This window comes from Salmo salar, unplaced genomic scaffold (genome assembly GCF_965601325.2).
Source record: "Salmo salar unplaced genomic scaffold, fSalSal1 ptg000721l, whole genome shotgun sequence".
NCBI classification, from domain to species: domain Eukaryota; kingdom Metazoa; phylum Chordata; class Actinopteri; order Salmoniformes; family Salmonidae; genus Salmo; species Salmo salar.
In genome coordinates, this window is record NW_027675475.1 from 88297 (window position 1) to 105000 (window position 16704).

The window sequence follows — 16704 nt, forward strand, 5'->3', positions numbered from 1 at the left end:
TCGGATAAAACGCAGCCGGTTCCTCTAAACGGTCGTGTAACTGACTAGGTATCTTTCTCTTTCAAATGTGTATATCTGGAACCAAATCCTAATGGCCGACGGGCTCTATATTTACCCACAATGCATCCTCTAAATCACACCCATTGATTCACACATGCCGTCTACAGTGTCGTTCATCTTCTGAAGAACAAGAGAGACAGTAGAGACTGAGGTGTGTTCCACATATTAGAGTTTTATTTGTCTTGGGTTTCGTTACATCAAACCGTTAAGGCAGAGGACAAACCGGTCAGTCAAACCGTTAAGACAGAGGACAAACCGGTCAGTCAAACCGTTAAGGCAGAGAAGGGAAACAGTCAGTCAAACCGTTAAGGCAGAGGACAAACCGGTCAGTCAAACCGTTAAGGCAGAGGACAAACCGGTCAGTCAAACCGTTAAGACAGAGGACAAACCGGTCAGTCAAACCGTTAAGGCAGAGGACAAACCGGTCAGTCAAACCGTTAAGGCAGAGGACAAACCGGTCAGTCAAACCGTTAAGACAGAGGACAAACCGGTCAGTCAAACCGTTAAGGCAGAGGAGAAACCGGTCAGTCAAACCGTTAAGGCAGAGGACAAACCGGTCAGTCAAACCGTTAAGGCAGAGGACAAACCGGTCAGTCAAACCGTTAAGGCAGAGGACAAACCGGTCAGTCAAACCGTTAAGGCAGAGGACAAACCGGTCAGTCAAACCGTTAAGGCAGAGGACAAACCGGTCAGTCAAACCGTTAAGACAGAGGACAAACCGGTCAGTCAAACCGTTAAGGCAGAGGACAAACCGGTCAGTCAAACCGTTAAGGCAGAGGACAAACCGGTCAGTCAAACCGTTAAGGCAGAGGACAAACCGGTCAGTCAAACCGTTAAGACAGAGAAGGGAAACAGTCAGTCAAACCGTTAAGACAGAGGACAAACCGGTCAGTCAAACCGTTAAGACAGAGAAGGGAAACAGTCAGTCAAACAGTTAAGGCAGAGGACAAACCGGTCAGTCAAACCGTTAAGGCAGAGGACAAACCGGTCAGTCAAACCGTTAAGACAGAGGACAAACCGGTCAGTCAAACCGTTAAGGCAGAGAAGGGAAACAGTCAGTCAAACCGTTAAGGCAGAGGACAAACCGGTCAGTCAAACCGTTAAGGCAGAGGACAAACCGGTCAGTCAAACCGTTAAGACAGAGGACAAACCGGTCAGTCAAACCGTTAAGGCAGAGGACAAACCGGTCAGTCAAACCGTTAAGGCAGAGGACAAACCGGTCAGTCAAACCGTTAAGACAGAGGACAAACCGGTCAGTCAAACCGTTAAGGCAGAGGAGAAACCGGTCAGTCAAACCGTTAAGGCAGAGGACAAACCGGTCAGTCAAACCGTTAAGGCAGAGGACAAACCGGTCAGTCAAACCGTTAAGGCAGAGGACAAACCGGTCAGTCAAACCGTTAAGGCAGAGGACAAACCGGTCAGTCAAACCGTTAAGGCAGAGGACAAACCGGTCAGTCAAACCGTTAAGACAGAGGACAAACCGGTCAGTCAAACCGTTAAGGCAGAGGACAAACCGGTCAGTCAAACCGTTAAGGCAGAGGACAAACCGGTCAGTCAAACCGTTAAGGCAGAGGACAAACCGGTCAGTCAAACCGTTAAGACAGAGAAGGGAAACAGTCAGTCAAACCGTTAAGACAGAGGACAAACCGGTCAGTCAAACCGTTAAGACAGAGAAGGGAAACAGTCAGTCAAACAGTTAAGGCAGAGGACAAACCGGTCAGTCAAACCGTTAAGGCAGAGGACAAACCGGTCAGTCAAACCGTTAAGACAGAGAAGGGAAACAGTCAGTCAAACCGTTAAGGCAGAGGACAAACCGGTCAGTCAAACCGTTAAGGCAGAGAAGGGAAACAGTCAGTTTTGCAGGTCAGCGGTCAAGTTTTCAAGATAAAGGATGATGATGTGGTAGATTGACATCTCTTCTTGAATTTCCTTCATCTTGACAAGCCGACCTGCGACACATTCTGGGATTGTAACAACAGTGGACTCACGGAAAAAAAAAAGCAGAATAGTTTGAGTTGGGTTTTTTTTTTTTGTTCTTCCCTACAAAACGTTGAGAAAAGGAGATGGGAAGTTTATTCAACAGGGTGCAACAGCAGAGGGGGAAAAAGGCAATCCAGCAGTGAGAACCATCGGACCCCGGTCTTCTAAAGTTCCTCCAGACCAGGCATGGGGAACCTCCCCGCGAAAGCTTCCACCTCGCCCCTCAGCTCTGCTACCCGTTCCTGGTGCTTGGCCTCCCCTGCAAGGGCCTCCTTAAACTCCTTCAGGGTGACCTTGGGCTGCAGAGAGGCCTGGACGTCCAGGGTAATCTGGATACCTGTAGGGAGAACGAGGGGTTGAGAGGTCAGGGGTTAGAGTTGGCCTTGGGCTGCAGAGAGGCCTGGACGTCCAGGGTAATCTGGATACCTGTAGGGAGAACGAGGGGTTGAGAGGTCAGGGGTTAGAGGTGGCCTTGGGCTGCAGAGAGGCCTGGACGTCCAGGGTAATCTGGATACCTGTAGGGAGAACGAGGGGTTGAGAGGTCAGGGGTTAGAGGTGGCCTTGGGCTGCAGAGAGGCCTGGACGTCCAGGGTAATCTGGATACCTGTAGGGAGAACGAGGGGTGAGAGGTCAGGGGTTAGAGGTGGCCTTGGGCTGCAGAGAGGCCTGGACGTCCAGGGTAATCTGGATACCTGTAGGGAGAACGAGGGGTTGAGAGGTCAGGGGTTAGAGGTGGCCTTGGGCTGCAGAGAGGCCTGGACGTCCAGGGTAATCTGGATACCTGTAGGGAGAACGAGGGGTTGAGAGGTCAGGGGTTAGAGGTGGCCTTGGGCTGCAGAGAGGCCTGGACGTCCAGGGTAATCTGGATACCTGTAGGGAGAACGAGGGGTTGAGAGGTCAGGGGTTAGAGGTGGCCTTGGGCTGCAGAGAGGCCTGGACGTCCAGGGTAATCTGGATACCTGTAGGGAGAACGAGGGGTTGAGAGGTCAGGGGTTAGAGGTGGCCTTGGGCTGCAGAGAGGCCTGGACGTCCAGGGTAATCTGGATACCTGTAGGGAGAACGAGGGGTTGAGAGGTCAGGGGTTAGAGGTGGCCTTGGCCTGCAGAGAGGCCTGGACGTCCAGGGTAATCTGGATACCTGTAGGGAGAACGAGGGGTTGAGAGGTCAGGGGTTAGAGGTGGCCTTGGGCTGCAGAGAGGCCTGGACGTCCAGGGTAATCTGGATACCTGTAGGGAGAACGAGGGGTTGAGAGGTCAGGGGTTAGAGGTGGCCTTGGGCTGCAGAGAGGCCTGGACGTCCAGGGTAATCTGGATACCTGTAGGGAGAACGAGGGGTTGAGAGGTCAGGGGTTAGAGGTGGCCTTGGGCTGCAGAGAGGCCTGGACGTCCAGGGTAATCTGGATACCTGTAGGGAGAACGAGGGGTTGAGAGGTCAGGGGTTAGAGGTGGCCTTGGGCTGCAGAGAGGCCTGGACGTCCAGGGTAATCTGGATACCTGTAGGGAGAACGAGGGGTTGAGAGGTCAGGGGTTAGAGGTGGCCTTGGGCTGCAGAGAGGCCTGGACGTCCAGGGTAATCTGGATACCTGTAGGGAGAACGAGGGGTTGAGAGGTCAGGGGTTAGAGGTGGCCTTGGGCTGCAGAGAGGCCTGGACGTCCAGGGTAATCTGGATACCTGTAGGGAGAACGAGGGGTTGAGAGGTCAGGGGTTAGAGGTGGCCTTGGGCTGCAGAGAGGCCTGGACGTCCAGGGTAATCTGGATACCTGTAGGGAGAACGAGGGGTTGAGAGGTCAGGGGTTAGAGGTGGCCTTGGGCTGCAGAGAGGCCTGGACGTCCAGGGTAATCTGGATACCTGTAGGGAGAACGAGGGGTTGAGAGGTCAGGGGTTAGAGGTGGCCTTGGGCTGCAGAGAGGCCTGGACGTCCAGGGTAATCTGGATACCTGTAGGGAGAACGAGGGGTGAGAGGTCAGGGGTTAGAGGTGGCCTTGGGCTGCAGAGAGGCCTGGACGTCCAGGGTAATCTGGATACCTGTAGGGAGAACGAGGGGTTGAGAGGTCAGGGGTTAGAGGTGGCCTTGGGCTGCAGAGAGGCCTGGACGTCCAGGGTAATCTGGATACCTGTAGGGAGAACGAGGGGTTGAGAGGTCAGGGGTTAGAGGTGGCCTTGGGCTGCAGAGAGGCCTGGACGTCCAGGGTAATCTGGATACCTGTAGGGAGAACGAGGGGTTGAGAGGTCAGGGGTTAGAGGTGGCCTTGGGCTGCAGAGAGGCCTGGACGTCCAGGGTAATCTGGATACCTGTAGGGAGAACGAGGGGTTGAGAGGTCAGGGGTTAGAGGTGGCCTTGGGCTGCAGAGAGGCCTGGACGTCCAGGGTAATCTGGATACCTGTAGGGAGAACGAGGGGTTGAGAGGTCAGGGGTTAGAGGTGGCCTTGGGCTGCAGAGAGGCCTGGACGTCCAGGGTAATCTGGATACCTGTAGGGAGAACGAGGGGTTGAGAGGTCAGGGGTTAGAGGTGGCCTTGGGCTGCAGAGAGGCCTGGACGTCCAGGGTAATCTGGATACCTGTAGGGAGAACGAGGGGTTGAGAGGTCAGGGGTTAGAGGTGGCCTTGGGCTGCAGAGAGGCCTGGACGTCCAGGGTAATCTGGATAACCTGTAGGGAGAACGAGGGGTTGAGAGGTCAGGGGTTAGAGGTGGCCTTGGGCTGCAGAGAGGCCTGGACGTAATCTGGATACCTGTAGGGAGAACGAGGGGTTGAGAGGTCAGGGGTTAGAGGTGGCCTTGGGCTGCAGAGATGCCTGGACGTCCAGGGTTATCTGGATAACCTGTAGGGAGAACGAGGGGTTGAGAGGTCAGGGGTTAGAGGTGGCCTTGGGCTGCAGAGATGCCTGGACGTAATCTGGATACCTGTAGGGAGAACGAGGGGTTGAGAGGTCAGGGGTTAGAGGTGGCCTTGGGCTGCAGAGATGCCTGGACGTCCAGGGGTAATCTGGATAACCTGTAGGGAGAACGAGGGGTTGAGAGGTCAGGGGTTAGAGGTGGCCTTGGGCTGCAGAGAGGCCTGGACGTCCAGGGTAATCTGGATACCTGTAGGGAGAACGAGGGGTTGAGAGGTCAGGGGTTAGAGGGGCCTTGGGCTGCTAGCTGGACATCTAGGGTCAGTACTATGTCTATAGACACAGAGGTCAGGGGTTAAAGGTCAGGGGTTAAAGGGGCCTTGGGCTGCTAGCTGGACATCTAGGGTCATCACTATGTCTATAGACACAGAGGTCAGGGGTTAGAGGTCAGGGGTTAAAGGGGCCTTGGTCTGCTAGCTGGACATCTAGGGTCAGTACTATGTCTATAGACACAGAGGTCAGGGGTTAAAGGTCAGGGGTTAAAGGGGCCTTGGTCTGCTAGCTGGACATCTAGGGTCATCACTATGTCTATAGACACAGAGGTCAGGGGTTAAAGGTCAGGGGTTAGAGGTGGCTTTGGTCTGCTAGCTGGACATCTAGGGTCATCACTATGTCTATAGACACAGAGGTCAGGGGTTAAAGGGGCCTTGGTCTGCTAGCTGGACATCTAGGATCAGTACTATGACTATAGACACAGAGGTCAGGGGTTAAAGGTCAGGGGTTAGAGGTCAGGGATTAGAGGGGCCTTGGTCTGCTAGCTGGACATCTAGGGTCAGTACTATGACTATAGACACAGAGGTCAGGGGTTAAAGGTCACCTCTGTGGATGAACTCTGCGACCTTCCTGAAGTCTTCCTCAACCATTCCCCTGGAGGTCAGAGCAGGAGAGCCGAACCTCAGACCGCTGGGACGCAATGCACTCTTATCACCTACACACACACACACACACACACACACACACACACACACACACAGGGTCAGTTCCTACACACACACATATAGACCACTGGGACACAGAGCACTCTCATCACCTACACACACACACACACACACACACACACACACACACACACAGGGTCAGTTCCTACACACACACACACATATAGACCACTGGGACACAGAGCACTCTTATCACCTACACACACACACACACATATAGACCACTGGGACACAGAGCACTCTCATCACCTACACACACACACACACACACACACACACACACACACACAGGGTCAGTTCCTACACACACACACACATATAGACCACTGGGACACAGAGCACTCTTATCACCTCACACACACACACACACACACACACACACACACACACACACACACACACACACACACACACACACACACACACACACACAGGGTCAGTTCCTACACACACACACACACACACATATAGACCACTGGGACACAGAGCACTCTCATCACCTACACACACACACACACATATAGACCACTGGGACACAGAGCACTCTTATCACCTACACACACACACACAGGGTCAGTTCCTACACACACACACATATAGACCACTGGGACACAGAGCACTCTCATCACCTACACACACACACACACACACACACACACACACACACACACACACACACACACACACACAGGGTCAGTTCCTACACACACACACACACACATATAGACCACTGGGACACAGAGCACTCTCATCACCTACACACACACACACACACACATATAGACCACTGGGACACAGAGCACTCTCATCACCTACACACACACACACACACATATAGACCACTGGGATACAGAGCACTCTCATCACCTACAGAGGACAGTGTCTGTTACTTACCTGGGCAGGTGTTCTTGTTGCAGGCGATGGCAGCAGCTTCTAGAACCTTCTCAGCTCGTCCTCCGTCCGTCCCGCTGGGCCTCAGGTCCAGTAAGATCAGATGGTTATCAGAACCCCCTGGACAACATAAACACAACCATACAACAACATTAACACAACCATACCACAACATTAACACAACCATACAACAACATTAACACAACCATACCACAACATTAACACAACCATACAACAACATTAACACAACCATACCACAACATTAACACAACCATACCACAACATTAACACAACCATACCACAACATTAACACAACCATACCACAACATTAACACAACCATACCACAACATTAACACAACCATACCACAACATTAACACAACCATACCACAACATTAACACGACCATACCACAACATTAACACGACCACACCACAACATTAACACAACCACACCACAACATTAACACAACCACACCACAACATTAACACAACCATACCACAACATTAACACAACAACATTAACACAACCATACCACAACATTAACACAACCATACCACAACATTAACACAACCATATAGCAACCAGGGATGTGACAAATTGACCATTTTTCTTAATGTTTAAAAACAACAGCATTGGCACCTGTACTACCGTTACTGTACCTAAATTCTGCCAGCAGTGGTTTGGGCCTCACGGTGCGTTTGGGCGTCGCGGTGCGTTTGGGCGTCGCGGTGCGTTTGGGCGTCGCGGTGCGTCCCCTTTTCAGACGGTGAAGCATTGGCACCTGTACTACCGTTACTGTACCTAAATTCCACCTCGTAATGTTGGCATCTCCTTCTCATTTAACATCTCAATGTGTTACCATACAGGACTTTGCTGCTGTCGCCATTTGTCCAACTGTTTAACAACGATGACGTAGTTGTGAAGAGTCTACTCCAAAACAATCGATTCCTCGGCTCCTTGCACGTCGACTCCAATTTCTGAGTGTCAAGATTCACTTCCCGCCGGGATATCGACATCTTAAGATTCAGTATTTTTTGGAACGGTGAGAGACTGATTAGTTACCGTACTTCCGAGAACAAACACTCACATCTTTCATAGCGAGGAGAGAGGGGTATCTTAAAACCCCCCTCAGATTTAGGAAGCTTAAAACCCCCCCTCAGATTTAGGAAGCTTAAAACCCCCCCCTCAGATTTAGGAAGCTTAAACCCCCCTCAGATTTAGGAAGCTTAAACCCCCCCCTCCCCTCAGATTTAGGAAGCTTAAACCCCCCCCTCCCCTCAGATTTAGGAAGCTTAAACCCCCCCCTCAGATTTAGGAAGCTTAAACCCCCCCTCCCCTCAGATTTAGGAAGCTTAAACCCCCCCTCCCCTCAGATTTAGGAAGCTTAAAACCCCCCCCTCCCCTCAGATTTAGGAAGCTTAAACCCCCCCCCTCCCCTCAGATTTAGGAAGCTTAAACCCCCCCCCCCTCAGATTTAGGAAGCTTAAATCCCCCCTTAGATTTAGGAAGCTTAAACCCCCCCCTCAGATTTAGGAAGCTTAAACCCCCCCCCTCAGATTTAGGAAGCTTAAACCCCCCCTCAGATTTAGGAAGCTTTAAACCCCCCCCCCCCCCTCAGATTTAGGAAGCTTAAAACCCCCCCCTCCCCTCAGATTTAGGAAGCTTAAACCCCTCCCCTCAGATTTAGGAAGCTTAAACCCCCCCCCCCCTCAGATTTAGGAAGCTTAAAACACCCCCCCCTCAGATTTAGGAAGCTTAAACCCCCCCTCAGATTTAGGAAGCTTTAAACCCCCCCCTCCCCTCAGATTTAGGAAGCTTAAAACCCCCCCCTCCCCTCAGATTTAGGAAGCTTAAACCCCCCCCCTCCCCTCAGATTTAGGAAGCTTAAACCCCCCCCCTCCCCTCAGATTTAGGAAGCTTAAACCCCCCCCCCCCTCAGATTTAGGAAGCTTAAATCCCCCCTTAGATTTAGGAAGCTTAAACCCCCCCTTAGATTTAGGAAGCTTAAACCCCCCCCTCAGATTTAGGAAGCTTAAACCCCCCCCTCAGATTTAGGAAGCTTAAACCCCCCCCCCCCTCAGATTTAGGAAGCTTAAACCCCCCCCCCCCCTCAGATTTAGGAAGCTTAAAACACCCCCCTCAGATTTAGGAAGCTTAAACCCCCCCTCAGATTTAGGAAGCTTTAAACCCCCCCCTCCCCTCAGATTTAGGAAGCTTAAAACCCCCCCCTCCCCTCAGATTTAGGAAGCTTAAACCCCCCCCCTCCCCTCAGATTTAGGAAGCTTAAACCCCCCCCCTCCCCTCAGATTTAGGAAGCTTAAACCCCCCCCCCCCTCAGATTTAGGAAGCTTAAATCCCCCCTTAGATTTAGGAAGCTTAAACCCCCCCTTAGATTTAGGAAGCTTAAACCCCCCCTCAGATTTAGGAAGCTTAAACCCCCCCCTCAGATTTAGGAAGCTTAAACCCCCCCTCAGATTTAGGAAGCTTTAAACCCCCCCCCCCCCCTCAGATTTAGGAAGCTTAAAACCCCCCCCCCCCCTCAGATTTAGGAAGCTTAAACCCCCCCCCCCCCCCTCAGATCTAGGAAGCTTAAAACACCCCCCCTCAGATTTAAACGGTTCCCATTTATTCTATGAGTTTATCTGCCCATATGAAGTCATTATGGCACGACTATACTTTTTAAAGAAATGTCTTTTGGCGGGGTAATTGGTATTTATAAAAAATAAAAAAACTTTGGGAGCCATTCTGAAGTGGTTAATTGTATCTGTATGTACATAGCTGTATTATGTAATGCATGTGAATTAATATAATTCATTTAGATCTGATTACATGTTGTTGAGTAATGGGATAAAGTTATCATTATATATGTTTGTTGTCACTTATTAAGCCTCCTCAGTATTTCATATGTTTTTAAAAGTTGTATATCATGAGGTATTCTTCTTCTATTTCCATGTAAATTTGATATCCTAAAATGTTGGATTATTCTGAAAATAATTTTTAACAAAAAAAAAGGGGGGTTGGGGGTGAGGGGCATTGAGTTTTTAATTATTAGTAAAGGTGTATCAGTAGATCGTCGGTAAATAAATTGAGTTTTTTGTTCATGGTTTGCCAATTTTGATACCCGTTAACGTTTCGGGTCCCATATCTTAGCAGTTCAATTACCACTGGCAAACAGGAAGGGCGACAGGGGACATCCCTGTCTCGTGCCCCCTTTTCTAAAGTTATTTCATCAGATAATGCTTCATTTTGGTATATTTTTGCAGCTTTGATTGAACAACAAGCTACACACGTGAAGGCTACAGGTATTTTTTAATGGGGCGCACGTCATAAAAAAACTACATTTAAAAAGTTTGTTTTATCAATTTTATATAAAAATAAATAAAATGTCAATGTTAAAAATAGGCCTATAAATTGTTTTTTTGTGCAAAAATGAATACTCAAGTATTTTAATATTAACGTCCATTGTGATATTGAATAACCGTGCCCATTCCTAGTTAACACACAGGGTTAACAACAAGTATTGTAATATTTACTTTATCTGTATTTTCTTTACCCCTTTTTCTCCCCAATTTCGTTGGTATCCAAATTGGTAGTTACAGTCTTGTCTCATCGCTGCAACTCCCGTATGGACTCGGGAGAGGCGAAAGACCGAGAGCGGTGCTGCCTCAGAAACACAACCCAACCCAGCCGCACTGCTTCTTGACACAATGCCCACTTAACCCGGGAAGCCAGCCGCACCAATGTGTCGGAGGAAACACCGTACACCTTGCGACCTGGTCAGCGTGCACTGCGCCCGGCACGCCACAGGAGTCGCTAGTGCGCGATGGGACAAGGACATCCCTGCCGGCCAAACCCTCTTCCTAACCCGGACGACGCTGGGCCAAATTGTTCGCCGCCCCATGGGTCTCCCGGTCGCGGCCGGCTGCGACAGAGCCTGGACTCGAACCCAGAATCTCTAGTGGCACAGTTAGCACTGCGATGCAGCGCCTTAGACCACTGCGCCACTCGGGAGGTCCTCAACTATTGTAACAGTAACATCTGTTGGGATAAGGAATAACCGAGGCCATTCCTAACAGCAGCGTTTCCAGAACTAGCACTACACAGGTCCTAGGGCAAAACCCCCCCCAAATATTCACCCCTTGGGGTCCCCTGGACCCAGTTCTGGAAACCTTGGCTTACAGCCTGTCCAACACAGGTGTTGGTCTGTTAACCACAACCATGACGTTATTGTCTCACCGGTGACGATCTTGTACCCGAGGTCGATGAGGGCGTTGGCCATAGCTCTGCAGTTAGAGAGCACCTGGTACTGATATGCCTTAAACTCTGGGGTTAGAGCCTGCTTCAGGGCTACCGCCACACCTGGAGAAACATTCACACACATTAACCCTTAACCTCTGGGGTTAGAGCCTGCTTCAGGGCCACCGCCACACCTGGAGAAACATTAACACACATTAACCCTTAACCTCTGGGGTTAGAGCCTGCTTCAGTGACATCACAACACCTGGAGAAACATTAACACACATTAACCCTTAACCTCTGGGGTTAGAGCCTGCTTCAGTGACATCACAACACCTAGAGAAACACATACAGTGCATTCAGAAAGTATTGAGACCAACTTGGCTTTTTCCACATTTTGTTACGTTACAGCATCATTCTAAAAATGGATTCAATATTTTTTTCCCCTTATCAATTTACACACAATACCCCATAATGACATCACAATACCCCATAATGACATCACAATACCCCATAATGACATCACAATACCCCATAATGACATCACAATACCCCATAATGACAAAGCAAAAACTGTTTTTTGGAATATTTTGCAAACAGAAACATCACATTTACATAAATATTCAGACCGTTTACTCAGTACTTTGTTTAAGCATCTTTGGCAGCGATTACAGTCTTGAGTCTTCTTGGGTATGACGCTACAAGCTTGGCACACCTGTATTTGGGGAGTTTCTCCCATTCTTCTCTGCAGATCCTCTCAAGATCTGTCAGGTTGGATGGGGAGCGTCGCTGCACAGCTATTTTCAGGTCTCTCCAGAGATGTTAGATCGGGTTCAAGTCCGGGCTCTGGCTGGGCCACTCAAGGACATTGAGACTTGTCCCGAAGCCACTCCTGCGTTGTCTTGGCTGTGTGCTTAGGGTCGTTGTCCTGTTGGAAGGTGAACCTTCACTCCAGTCTGAGGTCCTGAGCGCTCTGGAGCAGGTTTTCATCAAGGATCTCTCTGTACTTTGCTCCGTTCATCTTTCCCTCGACCCTGACTAGTCTCCCAGTCCCTTCCGCTGAAAAACATCCCCTCAGCATGATGCTGCCACCACCATGCTTCACCGTAGGGATCTGTCTGTCTGGCCACTCTACCATAAAGGCCTGATTGGCTGCAGAGATGGTTGTCCTTCTGGAAGGTTCTCCCATCTCCACAGAGAAACTCCGGAGCTCTGTCAGAGTGACCATCGGCTCATCGGTCACCTCCCTGACCAAGGCCCTTCTCCCCCTGATTGCTCAGTTTGTCCTTGGCGGCCAGCTCTAGGAAGAATCTTGGCGCTTCCAAACCTTTTCCATTTAGGTTTAATTAAACCTTTGTTTAACTAGGCAAGTCGGTTAAGAACAAATTCTTATTTACAATGACGGCCTACCCCGGGCCAAACCCGGACGATGCTGGTCCAAATTGTGCGTCGCCCTATTTACACTCCCAATCACAGCTGGTTTGTGATACAGCCTGGAATCAAACCAGGGTCTGTAGTGACGCCTCTAGCACTGAGATGCAGTGCCTTAGACCGCTGCGCCACTGTGTCCTTGGGGACCTTCAATGCTGCGGAAATTTTTTTGTTGTTGTTTGCTACCCTTCTAAATCCCAGATCTGTGCCTCGAACACAATCCCCGTCTCGGGACAAACAGTTTGACCTCACGGCTTGGTGTTTGCTCTGACGTGCACAAACATCTCAAGGATGATCAATGGAAACAGGAAGCGTCGGAGCTCAATTTCAAGTCTCACAGCAAAAAAAGGGGTCCTGAATACTTATGTAAATAAGGTATTTCTGTTTTTAATTATATATTTGTAAACAATTATAAAAACCTGTTTTCACTTTGTCATTATGGAGTATCGGGTGTATATTGAAGAGGAATATATATATATTTTTTTAAATCCATTTTAGAATAAGGCTGTAACGTTAACAGAATGTGGAAAAAGTCAAGGGGTCTGAATACTTTCCGAATGCGCCGTAAATACTAGATCACTACACACACTGTGTGGTTGTGAGGTGTCCTGGCTACTTTACCTGGCTACTTTACCTGTCATAGTGAGGTGACCTGGCTACTTTACCTGTCATAGTGAGGTGACCTGGCTACTTTACCTGTCATAGTGTGGTAGTGAGGTGACCTAGCTACTTTACCTGTCATAGTGAGGTGACCTGGCTACTTTACCTGTCATAGTGTGGTAGTGAGATGTCCTGGCTACTTTACCTGTCATAGTGTGGTAGTGAGATGTCCTGGCTACTTTACCTGTCATAGTGTGGTGTCCTGGCTACTTTACCTGTCATAGTGTGGTGTCCTGGCTACTTTACCTGTCATAGTGAGGTGACCTGGCTACTTTACCTGTCATAGTGAGGTGACCTGGCTACTTTACCTGTCATAGTGAGGTGACCTGGCTACTTTACCTGGCTACTTTACCTGTCATAGTGAGGTGACCTGGCTACTTTACCTGTCATAGTGTGGTAGTGAGGTGACCTAGCTACTTTACCTGTCATAGTGAGGTGACCTGGCTACTTTACCTGTCATAGTGTGGTAGTGAGATGTCCTGGCTACTTTACCTGTCATAGTGTGGTAGTGAGATGTCCTGGCTACTTTACCTGTCATAGTGAGGTGACCTGGCTACTTTACCTGTCATAGTGTGGTGTCCTGGCTACTTTACCTGTCATAGTGAGGTGACCTGGCTACTTTACCTGTCATAGTGAGGTGACCTGGCTACTTTACCTGTCATAGTGAGCTGTCCTGGCTACTTTACCTGTCATAGTGAGGTGTCCTGGCTACTTTACCTGTCATAGTGAGGTGACCTGGCTACTTTACCTGTCATAGTGAGGTAGTGAGGTGACCTGGCTACTTTACCTGTCTACTTTACCTGTCATAGTGAGGTGACCTGGCTACTTTACCTGTCATAGTGAGGTGACCTGGCTACTTTACCTGTCATAGTGAGGTGACCTGGCTACTTTACCTGTCATAGTGTGGTAGTGAGATGTCCTGGCTACTTTACCTGTCATAGTGTGGTAGTGAGATGTCCTGGCTACTTTACCTGTCATAGTGTGGTGTCCTGGCTACTTTACCTGTCATAGTGTGGTGTCCTGGCTACTTTACCTGTCATAGTGAGGTGACCTGGCTACTTTACCTGTCATAGTGAGGTGACCTGGCTACTTTACCTGTCATAGTGAGGTGACCTGGCTACTTTACCTGTCATAGTGAGCTGTCCTGGCTACTTTACCTGTCATAGTGAGGTGTCCTGGCTACTTTACCTGTCATAGTGAGGTGTCCTGGCTACTTTACCTGTCATAGTGAGGTGACCTGGCTACTTTACCTGGCTACTTTACCTGTCATAGTGAGGTGACCTGGCTACTTTACCTGTCATAGTGTGGTAGTGAGGTGACCTAGCTACTTTACCTGTCATAGTGAGGTGACCTGGCTACTTTACCTGTCATAGTGTGGTAGTGAGATGTCCTGGCTACTTTACCTGTCATAGTGTGGTAGTGAGATGTCCTGGCTACTTTACCTGTCATAGTGAGGTGACCTGGCTACTTTACCTGTCATAGTGTGGTGTCCTGGCTACTTTACCTGTCATAGTGAGGTGACCTGGCTACTTTACCTGTCATAGTGAGGTGACCTGGCTACTTTACCTGTCATAGTGAGCTGTCCTGGCTACTTTACCTGTCATAGTGAGGTGTCCTGGCTACTTTACCTGTCATAGTGAGGTGACCTGGCTACTTTACCTGTCATAGTGAGGTAGTGAGGTGACCTGGCTACTTTACCTGTCTACTTTACCTGTCATAGTGAGGTGACCTGGCTACTTTACCTGTCATAGTGAGGTGACCTGGCTACTTTACCTGTCATAGTGTGGTAGTGAGGTGACCTGGCTACTTTACCTGTCATAGTGAGGTGACCTGGCTACTTTACCTGTCATAGTGTGGTAGTGAGATGTCCTGGCTACTTTACCTGTCATAGTGTGGTAGTGAGATGTCCTGGCTACTTTACCTGTCATAGTGAGGTGTCCTGGCTACTTTACCTGTCATAGTGTGGTGTCCTGGCTACTTTACCTGTCATAGTGAGGTGACCTGGCTACTTTACCTGTCATAGTGAGGTGACCTGGCTACTTTACCTGTCATAGTGAGGTGACCTGGCTACTTTACCTGTCATAGTGAGCTGTCCTGGCTACTTTACCTGTCATAGTGAGGTGTCCTGGCTACTTTACCTGTCATAGTGAGGTGACCTGGCTACTTTACCTGTCATAGTGAGGTGTCCTGGCTACTTTACCTGTCATAGTGAGGTGTCCTGGCTACTTTACCTGTCATAGTGAGGTGACCTGGCTACTTTACCTGTCATAGTGAGGTAGTGAGGTGACCTGGCTACTTTACCTGTCTACTTTACCTGTCATAGTGAGGTGACCTGGCTACTTTACCTGTCATAGTGAGGTGTCCTGGCTACTTTACCTGTCATAGTGAGGTGTCCTGGCTACTTTACCTGTCATAGTGTGGTGTCCTGGCTACTTTACCTGTCATAGTGAGGTGACCTGGCTACTTTACCTGTCATAGTGAGGTGACCTGGCTACTTTACCTGTCATAGTGAGGTGACCTGGCTACTTTACCTGTCATAGTGTGGTAGTGAGGTGACCTGGCTACTTTACCTGTCATAGTGAGGTGACCTGGCTACTTTACCTGTCATAGTGTGGTAGTGAGATGTCCTGGCTACTTTACCTGTCATAGTGAGATGACCTGGCTACTTTACCTGTCATAGTGAGGTGTCCTGGCTACTTTACCTGTCATAGTGAGGTGTCCTGGCTACTTTACCTGTCATAGTGAGGTGTCCTGGCTACTTTACCTGTCATAGTGAGGTGTCCTGGCTACTTTACCTGTCATAGTGAGGTGTCCTGGCTACTTTACCTGTCATAGTGAGGTGTCCTGGCTACTTTACCTGTCATAGTGTGGTAGTGAGGTGTCCTGGCTACTTTACCTGTCATAGTGTGGTAGTGAGATGTCCTGGCTACTTTACCTGTCATAGTGTGGTGTCCTGGCTACTTTACCTGTCATAGTGAGGTGTCCTGGCTACTTTACTTGTCATAGTGAGGTGTCCTGGCTACTTTACCTGTCATAGTGTGGTAGTGAGGTGACCTGGCTACTTTACCTGTCATAGTGAGGTGTTGTGGCTACTTTACCTGTCATAGTGAGGTGACCTGGCTACTTTACCTGTCATAGTGTGGTGTCCTGGCTACTTTACCTGTCATAGTGAGGTGTCCTGGCTACCTTACCTGTCATAGTGTGGTTGTGAGGTGACCTGGCTACTTTACCTGTCATAGTGAGGTAGTGAGGTGACCTGGCTACTTTACCTGTCTACTTTACCTGTCATAGTGAGGTGACCTGGCTACTTTACCTGTCATAGTGAGGTGTCCTGGCTACTTTACCTGTCATAGTGAGGTGTCCTGGCTACTTTACCTGTCATAGTGTGGTGTCCTGGCTACTTTACCTGTCATAGTGAGGTGACCTGGCTACTTTACCTGTCATAGTGAGGTGACCTGGCTACTTTACCTGTCATAGTGAGGTGACCTGGCTACTTTACCTGTCATAGTGTGGTAGTGAGGTGACCTGGCTACTTTACCTGTCATAGTGAGGTGACCTGGCTACTTTACCTGTCATAGTGTGGTAGTGAGATGTCCTGGCTACTTTACCTGTC

The 16704-nt window shown here is 49.4% G+C and overlaps 1 pseudogene across 1 annotated transcript in view; it reads right to left on the minus strand.

The window, feature by feature from the left end:
- Positions 1-212: 212 nt before the first annotated feature.
- Positions 213-16704, minus strand: part of LOC106591425 (serine hydroxymethyltransferase, cytosolic-like) — a 59654-nt pseudogene continuing 43162 nt past the window's right edge. Inside the window, exons 9-12 of the transcript XR_014391615.1 lie at positions 11001-11123; positions 6767-6883; positions 5752-5862; positions 213-2377 (exon numbers count right to left, since the gene is read on the minus strand). The product of XR_014391615.1 is annotated as a serine hydroxymethyltransferase, cytosolic-like (transcript). The remainder of the gene's footprint in view (positions 2378-5751; positions 5863-6766; positions 6884-11000; positions 11124-16704) is intronic.